This window comes from Grammomys surdaster, unplaced genomic scaffold (assembly GCF_004785775.1).
Source record: "Grammomys surdaster isolate TR1022 unplaced genomic scaffold, NIH_TR_1.0 347, whole genome shotgun sequence".
NCBI classification, from domain to species: Eukaryota; Metazoa; Chordata; class Mammalia; order Rodentia; family Muridae; genus Grammomys; species Grammomys surdaster.
This window is the reverse complement of record NW_021604766.1, coordinates 2,394,719-2,405,414: the sequence shown is the minus strand read 5'-3', so window position 1 is coordinate 2,405,414 and position 10,696 is coordinate 2,394,719. Positions and strand designations below refer to the sequence as shown.

At 40.8% G+C, this 10,696-nt stretch overlaps 1 pseudogene; it reads left to right on the top strand.

The window, feature by feature from the left end:
• Positions 1 to 304: 304 nt before the first annotated feature.
• On the top strand, positions 305 to 10,313 carry LOC114630865 (annotated as a pseudogene).
• Positions 10,314 to 10,696: the final 383 nt, after the last annotated feature.

Here is a 10,696-nt window from a genome sequence, read left to right as displayed (position 1 = left end):
TGAGGGGGCTCCTGGTATGAGCTCTCTGGAGAATAGCTTGGGGGTAGCCACCATAACAGAGGGAGGGCAGAGGCCTATTTTTCATCAGGATAATGATTGTCAATTTGTCCTGGGAACCCTATTAAGCTGATAGCGAAAAGGGAATGATTTTTGATTAGCCACTGAACATTGGAGGGGAGAAGGGGGTGACAAGAACGTCAGATTCTTTTCCTAGGGTTTGTAGGGCTCTTTCTCTGCCATTTTTAATCATATTGGCAAGTGAATCCACTTCATTTAAAACTCTGGGTGCACCATCCATCGGCGTATGGAGCCATTCCAGCACCCCCTGTGGCTGGTAAAGGGCTGCTACAAGGGTGGGGGAGGAGTTAAAGATAATGAGATGTACAGGTATTCTTGGGTCATATCTAGCAAGAGCCATATCTTTTAGGGCTGAATTGATGTATTTTAGGGCTTGAATGGCTTCTGGGGACAGTATCCTTGGGGAGGAGGGACTTTTATCTCCTTTCAGTAGGTTAAAGAGGGGTTGAAGGGTGCTTGTGGGAAGGTGGAGCCAGGGTCGAAGCCAGTTAAGGTTGTCCAAAAAACTCTGGAGGGAGGCAAGAGTTAATTTTGGGGGGAAGAAAGGGTGGGTTTGAGGGGGCATATTGAAGTAAGAGAGATCTCTGTCCCTAAAAATGCAATGGGAAGTATAAGTTGGATTTTGTGAGGGGCTATTTTGAATCCTAGGGCAGACAAGGAAGGTATCAGCTGGTCTTTAAGTTGGGAGGGGGAGGTAGACCCATCCCCCCATAGAAGAATGTCATCCATGTAATTATAGACATTGAGTCTTTTGTCCAAGTAGGGTTTTAATGCAGTGGCTACAGCCTCCTGGAAAATCGTAGGACTGTTAACCATTTACTGGGAAGAACAGTTCATTCATATCGTAAGGCTGGGCCAGAATTGTTAATGGGGGGCACTGAGAATGCAAAGCGTTCACATTCCTAGAGGTGGAGAGGGATGGAAAAAAAAACAGTCTTTTATGTCTATTGCTAATAGGGGAACATTGGCAGGGATGGCTGAGATGTGGGGTAGCCCCCTTTGCAGGGAGCCCCAGATTCTCATGGTTTTATTAATTGCCCTCAATTCTTGTAATAGTCTCCACCCCCCTGAGCTCTTTTTTATAGCAAACACAGGGGTGTTCCATGGACTGCGGGAGGGGCGGATGTGTTGTAGAGACAGCTGCTCCTCTACAAGTTCTTTGAGAGCTCTAAGTTTCTCCCTTGAAAGAGGCCACTGTGGGACCCAGATGGCTTCATCAGAGAGCCAATCAAGGCAGGGAGTATCAAATCTGACAGTGGCCTCTAGCATTGGAGGTGATTTGGAGAGGGATTATTTGGGTCTCCTTGGGTACTATTTGTTTCATAAGTAATATCTTCTATCTTCATCTGGTCCCTTTCTGGTTGGGTGGTAAGAACCACATCTAGGGCCTGTAAGATATCTCTCCCCAAGAGATTGGTGGTCACTTGAGCCACCAGGGGGCATATGAGGCCTGTAGCCCCATCTGGGTCTTCCCATCTATAGGTCTGTTTGGTGATACATGAGTGAGAGGTACCCCCTATACCTAGGAGCTGGGGCCCAGGGATCAATTGCCAGTCTTTTGGGACTTCTTGCTGCCTTAAGATTGTCCGATCTGCCCCACTATCAATAAGACACTTGAATGGCTTATCATCTATTTTAATGGTTAACTTTGGGTGGGAGCCTTCTGAGATGCTGGACACCCATAAGGCTTCTATGGGAGTGGTTGTCCCTCTTACTGTCGGGGCTGAGGGTTGGTTGCCCCATTTGAAGTTTAAAGGCTCTAGTAGCTTCCCATCCTTATCATATCGGGCGGTACAGTATCTCCTCCAGTGGAAACCTTTTCTACATCAGGGACAGATGACCTTAGGGGGATTAGAATCTGTAATAGGAGGCGAGTTTAGTGGGCATTCGTCCCTCCAATGTCTTGCCTCTCCACATTTGAAGCAGATTCCTTCTGTTTTTACCACTGCTACAAATGCCTGAGCTACGGATGCAACCTGGTGTGATGAGGTTCCTATTTCTCAGGTTGCCACAATCCACCTGTCATGATGCTCTTCCTGGAGACCCTGGCAAGCTAGCCTAGACTCTGAAGTCTTGCCTTCCCAAACAATGGTTTTAAGAAGGAGGTCTCTAGCTGTGGGGTTGGAGATTTTTCTTTCTAAGCTGATTTTAGTTCTGAAAATAAAATCAGATTGGGATTCTCCAGGCTTCTGATGGAGGGAGAGCAGAGAGTAAGCAGGATCTTGTGATCCTGAGGGTGGAGTAAGCCTGTTACAGGCCTGAATGGCACAGAGGCAGACCTACTCATAGTACCCTGCTGGCTGAGTTGCCTGCTGTGCTCCAGTAGAGAAATCTTCCTGGCCAAAGAGTTCTTTAGAACTTCATGGGATGTCATCAGCCCTCTCCTGGTTTTGCCTGACTTGTTGAAGACATTCCTCATGGAAAAAAGCTTCCCATTCTAGAAATACTGGGCCAGGAAGAGCAGAATGGCAAATATCTCTCCAATCTTGGGGGGTATTTAAGTTGACAATATGGCTCTGCAGGAGAGATTTTGTCCAGGATGCATGAATGCCATCTTCCTTCACTGCTTGCCTGAGTTCTTTTAGGTCTGAGGCTTGGAGTGGGTACCAGTTAAGTGGTTTAGCTTGAGTAGGGTTGATATTACCTGGGAATGCTTGAGCAGTTTGGGTTTCGTGCTCTGTATCAGACTCCTGAGTAGCATGGGAGGCAGGGTTAGTTTTTATATGAGAGTCCCTGAAATTCCAAAGCTGTTGAGTGATTGATGGTTGAGTATAAGGGACTATGGAATTTGGCAGGGTTTTATCTGCAGGTTCTGAAGGCCTCTAACTCTTGCGGCTTGGAGAAGGAGGAGGAGATTTATCTCTCTTTGGTTGGGAAGTAAGGGGGGAGGCAGGAGAGAGCTCCTTTGGTATTTTAATAGAGCCTTGCCTTTGGATGGGGGAGGCGGTAGGAGGGGCAGACGGCCTGTTTGGCATTTCCTCCAAGGCATAAGGGGGAAGGGGTGGGTAGATGAATTTTATCTCTTTCATTAATTAGGTAAGGGCTGTGAGGTCTGAATTAGGGTGATTTGGGGGACCTTGATCTTTGGTTTCCTTTGACTGAGGGGTGTCAAAAGCTGTATTGTTCTCACTCTGTCCTATTTTAGAGGGCCGTATACATTGCCAAATTACAGCTAAGATTGGCAAAAAACCATGGAGAAGCCTTTTTCCTTCTTGGGTATTTCTGTTTTTGATAAGGGAAGCTACTCTGCTCCGTAAATCTGCACTGTAGATATTGTCCTCAGCCATGCATGGGGCTATCTGAAGGACTTCCTCCCAAAACAGAGAGCCTTGTTTTTTTAGTTATTTTCACCCCTTGGGATTCTAGTAGGGCGCATATTTGTCTGACCTGGGTGATTTCTTATGTGATGTTGAGTTGCCCATGATAGAAAAGAGGAAAAATGCTTTGTCCAATGGGAACGTTCCTTTGGCTTCACAGCCTCAGGGGATTCCCAAAAGCCCAAAATGTTAAGCCTGGCTGCAGATTTTGAGATATCCTGGAGACCACCCTGTGGCTTTTAACTGGTTGCTGCAGTACCAGATTTTTTTTGGTTTGTTTTAAAGAGAGTCTAGATAGAGAGTCTTTGCCAACATCCATTATGGGCTGTCAGGATTTAAGCAGAGGTCGGAGAAACCTTCAACCAACCCCAGAGGGTAGCTCTGGCCAGGAGGCATCAATTGTTCCTTTGGCTTATTTAAATCCACGTGATGGCTTTGACTGAAAATAGAGGAGGAAGTAATAGATTATTCATCTCCAGGGTTGGGGGCTTACCTTCTGGCAGTATTAGTTCTTGGGGCATTTTTTTGAGTTCACAATCCGGGAGGTAGAGCAGAATAGAGATGGGGCACCCAAGTGCAGCTGGCTGCTTTGGTGCGGAGGATTGGTGAAGAGAGGCCAGCAGCATCTCTGGTAACACCTTGCAGGTTGGTTGGCTAGATTCTTGTAATTTCGTGGGTGTTCAAAGCTCCATTATGGTCATGCTAGCTGTGGGTCTGCTTCCAGATAGGCTCCACAAGGATCTCTGGCCAGGCTGAGGACAGGGTGCGATAGGTGGCTGCCTTGCTTCCTCTGTTCGAGGGCAGCTGTAATGGGTAGTGAGCAGGCAGGGAAGGTCCACTGCTGCCTTGCCACCACCGCATCTCAGTGCCTCAGCAGTGGCGGCGGAGAGGGGTGAAGTGTTACAGCTCTTTGAAGTGCATAGGCTGGCCAGCGATGAGGGAGGAACCCTGACAAAAGCTCTCATACAGCAGGAAGAATCTCACACACCTTTACTTTTAAGCTTGGTCAATATATACAGTTTTGGGGTGGCAGCAGGTAACCCCTATTGGCTTGGTCTGAGAGCTTGGGAATGCCTCATCTGCAAAAAGGTGCTATTCCTATGTGATCACTGGCCATGGACCTCTCTGTGGGAGGGACTGTGGAGAGCTTGAAGCTGAGAAAGCCAGATAGGGAAGGTCTGAAGTGCCTCCTGTCCCAGCGGCCCAGAAGCCAGGGTGCTGGGGCTTCTAGGACTCTTCTACCAGGCTTTCTGGCCTTCACAGATCACTGCCCCACACTGGGTGCTTTTGGTGGGGATTGGATGACCCTCTTCACTCCTCCTGAAAAACAGCTCTTTAGTGATGCACCTTATTTTCAATAATATTGCTCACATGTATGAGCAGTAGATCTGAGTCACAGTGAATCTAGAGCAAATATCAAGGGTTACCTTGGACCTTAGCATTCACACGACTGCCTAAATGATTGTGTGGTGGTAGTTCCAGGTGGAGTGCCCAAGAATCCATGAATAATATGAGGTAATTGGTTTAGCCATGCCACTACTGTGACCATCTTAACAGCCACCTGTGCTCAGTACTGACCTGAAGTCATGAATTGCATCATTGTCAACACAATTAAAGCCACAATCCAAATCATGCAGAAGTTTTCAAGAAGCATGACATATACACCCCAAACAAGATCATTGGCTGACAGCCATTGACATCATTAGAGCAAACACCATTTTAGAAAAGCTGAACTGTTTGGATCCAGTTTAAGTCAATGTTTCTGCAATTGGTGAGAATGATGGAAAGATGAATGTCCTGTTGATCTCTCAGCATACAGCAAAGGTTGAATTTTTTAAATCCCAGCTTGAAACACTGACCTAGTAGATCCAGAAAGATAGCAAGGATGTAATAAAGGTCAAAGCTGAAACAGGTTCTGTAAAAGAATGTTCTTTCCTATACCCTTTCTTATTTCTAAACAATGACACAGATACCTTTGTATGTATTAAAAGGCTTCAAGCACTAAAACTGTGCATATGCTGATATATTCTAACCTGACTATGTTGGCCTGGAGTATTTCCCAGCCACTTCCCAACCACAGGGCACTGCCTGCCGTCTTATTCTTGCCCTGGCCAGTTTCTTTCTTATAGCAACTTCCTTCTATGGTGGAAGACAATGTATAACAAAATACTAAGCGAGAAAATCCTTCATCATAAAGTCAATCCCAATTCTGGACCATATATTTGAGTTATAAAAATCAGCAATTGAATAGAAATTGCTTAAAAACATCCCCCAAATATCTCCCTTGTAGCCTAATAAATACCTATTCCTTTTAGATTAATAAACAATACATAATAAAAACAATTATGAAAACTATCAGGTAAAATTACATATACAATGTACAGTCCATTTGTATTTGGCAACCTTAGTTTTTTTCTCGGTGAATTCAAATGTCAGTGCTTAAATCATTTGCTATCTTAATTGCATTTATCAATGTAAAAGATATCTTTTTGTCCCTAAAACATTTTTTGTCCTAAATAATTTAAACTTAATTGTAAGACTATATCTATCTAGTTTTCAACCTCATCAGAAATCTGAAAAGGATAAATGTTACTTGAGTAAATAGAAAGTGCAGAGCAAGCAACTTCTAAAACTACAAAATGGCAGAGACATTTGGCTACCTAGGTAGTAACTCAGTTTCTCTACATCATTGGAGCATCCCTCTCTTTGACCTTCTGACCCAGCATATGACAGATTTTTTTCATGTAGCAGAAATTATGAAGGACTTATCTCTCTTGCCCTTGCAAAGTCTGGCAGTTAACTTTTTCTGAGTTCTATTTGTAAACACTTGGACAGAATGTTGTCTGCTGTTGAAGTAAGCACGACTTTCTTGCCCAGTCACGATCTTACCGTACTGGAAGCAAACTCCATAAGGAGGGTCTTCAATGCCTGTTATCTTGTTTGAAGTAGAATAAGGGTGTTGTCAAGAGCTGACATAACTCACTATCATGAAATCCTTTCATTAATAAAACATCTTTAAAGGCCATATTCTGTAGATCTCTTATATTTTTTGATGACCATCTAACTATTGTATATATGAATAGATGAACACTGCTTATTTCTAGCTATTTACTATTTGCTTAACATTGAAACATCTATAGGAACCTAATAATAATATTTCTGTAGTTAACTAAACTACTATCTAACATGACTATGAGTTTAATTGATTGACTTCTTGCATTTCTTAATTATCCTAAACAGTTTGCAGTAGCAGTATTCAAGGACTAGAACTTAGTATTACCTAAGAGGTGAATTATAAATACAATATGTTGAAGCAAATAAATCTTAAATCTGTATCAACTCACAAAATTCCATACCAAATGTAAAATATTTGACATGTTAAGGCTCTTTATTATAAAGGTAGATTCAATAATGTACCTTTATGTTCTATGATTCCCAAGTGTCCTTTCCTTAATGTCCATCCCTTTTCACTCCTTTTCACCTAGTATTAGATAAAAAAGAAAGAAAAATAAAAGAGAAAAAGAGATCCCTGAATCTAACTGCCATTATTTGTTACCTCACTGACCAAGACTATTAACAACTTGTAACCAACTCCTTATAAGTAACAACACACATCCATCAACCAAAAAACACCCACTCACCTTCCCTTGAGAATGGAGCATTATTCTTTTAAAATTGCTTCCTGCTACCTGAGGTAACATTCTTTTTGGTGGGCACTAAGAAAATTGGGATATTGATCAACTCTTAAGAATGGTAGCTGTATCATTTGCTGGTGAGTCTCTGTGTTATAGGAAAGTACAGGGCTTACTGAAGTCCTAGCTGGAACAGTATGTAAATCTGGGCCATCTTAGATAGCTGTCTTGAATGTGTCCTGAATGCTGATTTTTGAGGAAACATCATTTGAGGCAGTCTGTGAGATAGGATCACTTGGGCTACTTGTCTTGTCTTCAAGGATATCTATTTCTTTTCCTTTGAAAGCTTCTAAATTTATTTATGATTACATACATTTTTTGAATTAACATATGTATGGAATATAGAGTGTGCACAATTCAGCTAAAGATGATTCTCTAACCTTTGATTTGGTGAAAGACGTCTATAAACTTATAAATCCATTTGGACTGTAAAGCCAAACTGTAACACAAATTTCCATCTATGTCATAAGAGAGGATGGCATATGATAATAAATCCCAAGGACTCTGTAGCCAACCAGATTTATTGGTCATGCAGAGACATTTCTCAGCCATTCTCAGAGCTGTTCCTTCATAAAAGAATCATCATTTGTATTACCTGTTCTGCTGTTCACTTTGGTTTCTTTCTTCATGTCTACAGCCAAGATTTTCAGTGATCTTCCCCAAGTCAAATCTGAGAAATGAAGACAAAACCACTCCCTTCCGTTCTTAAGACATTCTTAAAATTAATTAGGCTGATTTAATTCAGTAATTTATTCCATAATCCAATGACTCTAAGAAGATGTTGAGGGTTTTTGCTCATTATTGTTGGGAGCCGCCACGAGAGCTGACAAAGTCCGCCATCGCTAGGTGGTGCTGTCGCCCGTAATTCTTCCTAGTACCAAGTAAACTGCGCATGTGCCATGGTAAGCCCGCCAAAGCTAAGCCCATCCCACGGCGTTTGGCGCGCTACGAGTAAGCAGCCAATCAGGGGGTGAATACCCCGCTCTGGGGTATATAGGCAGTGCTTTCCCACGCCTTCTCGTCTTCTACCACCATTTTGGTTTATGGGAATAAACGTGTTTCTACGGAAGGATTCTAGTGTGTGTGTGTGTTCGTGTGTGTGTATGGTTTCGCCGGCGAGACTACATGCGCGCGCCCCGCACACATTATCATTTAAAAAATGTAAAGCTAATAAAGTACTATATAATCTATGTCTGGGAAACTTTGTTAACACTTTCTGTTAACTGAGTATCTCTTTTAAAGTCCTATTAGATCTCTCTATAACTACTTGTTCTGGAGAATTGTGTAGTATACCTGTAATATGCTTTAAATTGTAATAGGAAAAACATATTTTATTAGTGATATATCCTAGGACATTGTCAATCTTAATTTGTACAAGTATTCTCACAATAGGAATAACTTCTAATACATGTGTGATTATTGAATCAGCCTTTTTCAGAACTTAAAGCAATTACCTATGGAAATCCTGAACATTTGTCTATAGAATAGTGCAATGCATTAATTTTCCAAACTTTGCAAAATGAAACACATTCAACTTCTAAGTTTTATATTTGGAAACCTTTCAGGTTATTCCCTGTAGGCAATGCAGTTTCTTATACAAAACACAAGCAGGACATTTCCCTAAAATTCCTTTTGCTCATTACCAAGTGATAGAAAATAGTTCCTTATACCTTGGCTGTTAGTGTGGTTTTGCTTATGAGATTCTGAAACTTCTAGCACATTTCCTATTAAAAGCTGATCGATTTCATCATTACCTTTTTTCTAGAGTGTGTGGTAGACATGAATGGGAGCAAATATGTGTTGTATACAATGAATGATTTTTATTTCTGATTATTTGTTGTAGTTGAATAAAATAGACAAGTTAATTATGAATTATTTAGAATAAGGTCAATGATTTCTACATGTAAAATAATTGAGCATATTGAGAATTGGGATATGTAATAATATCATAAGAAAATCATACAACTCTGAATTTTTAACTGAAGTATAAGGGCTCTGAGCCATTGTACTTATATTTCCTGATTTATTTGCATAAGTATAGAATGTAGAGGCTCCAGAAATTGGTGTCCTTTTGACTATTAGAAAAGAATTAAATTAATTCTTTTTATAGACTGAAACTTCTGGCTTTTTATGCATTTGTTGATAATTCTCCCAAGATATTTCAAAGTCTTTGTCAATGTTCCTTTTCTGCTCAAAATGTGGCAATTTCAGCATTAGTAAAAAGTACTAAAATTTCTCCTGGGCCTATACCTAACTGATGAAGTCTCAGTTTTCCTTTCAGAATAAATTCAGAAATTGTTTCTATATAGGGCTTCAATTTTTTACTCTATGTACTAAAAGGATCTATTCTAAGATGTAATCTTTCTTCATAGATTTCCAGTGAGAGAAGTAGTAGAAAGTAAAATGACTAAAATACATGTCATCTTTGGATACAAAGAGTTGACATGTGCATCTTTTAATTTTTTATTTACCAGAGACAATTACCTCTCAGCCTCAACTGATAATTTTTGTGGGCTATTTAAGTCCTCATCACCTTGTAAGGTTTTAAATAAATTAGTTAGTTAACATAAATGTCGATCTTAACCAAACACTGTTGCCCAACAATCTTTGAAAATTATTGAGTTCATAATTGTTCTCTTCTTATCTATATATCTTTTGTAGCTGGATTATTTGCTTACCTATATTGCATCTTAGATAATTATGTAATCTCCTCTGCATAGTTTTTCAGGAATAATGTCTAATCCCCAAAGAGGCAAAATTATCTTTTTCCCTAAGATACCCTCATCTGAGCCATCAGCAAAATATCATCCATATAAATGGTAAATTCTGGGTTGAGAAAAGTACTTATTGAAGTAGACATTTATGATTTGTATGGAGACACAGTTGTTTCATATGATTTTTTTCTGGAAACTGTCTTAATAGAGGATATTTGCTGAAGCAGAATGGAGAGAAGATGCTTTTGCTGAAGCAGACATGTGGGACGATGTTTAGCTGAGAATAGACATCTGATTTTTTTTCTTTCTAGATGCTGCATGGAAAAAGGGCATATGATGTTTTTCTAGAACAGATGCTAGAGAAACCAGTAATGTTGGAAAGAAATATAAGTATAACCCAACAGACAGTGGACAACAGTATGGCATTGGTTCTCCTTGCTACTCTTTACTGGTCTTCTTTGAGCTTTACTGATGATGCTGTGGCATTGTTTCATCTTGCTACTCTTTGCTGAGCATCATTTGTTATGGCTTAATAGAGAGAAATGTACATAAGAACTTCCTTTATATTCTGGTGGCTTCTTGCCCTTTTCTCAGACTAGGGCCAATTGGCAGAGCCTTGTGGTTTCTTTTGGATTGAACTGCCACTGCTGATTTATGAATGGTGTTTATGAGTGAATTGTGCTACCACTCCCAATTTCTGCGAAAGGATTTGCTGATATCCTGACAACAAAGACTGGAATCCCCACAAAGAAATATTTCTAAGCAGGTCCACATCCCTTTTTGTCTTATAAAACTGTGAGTTCCACTCCTCTCCCCTGGTAGGTGGTGAGTGAAAGGGAGATTAGAGCTTTTAGGAACTCTTATTAACATAGGTTGTAAAACATCCAGACTACAA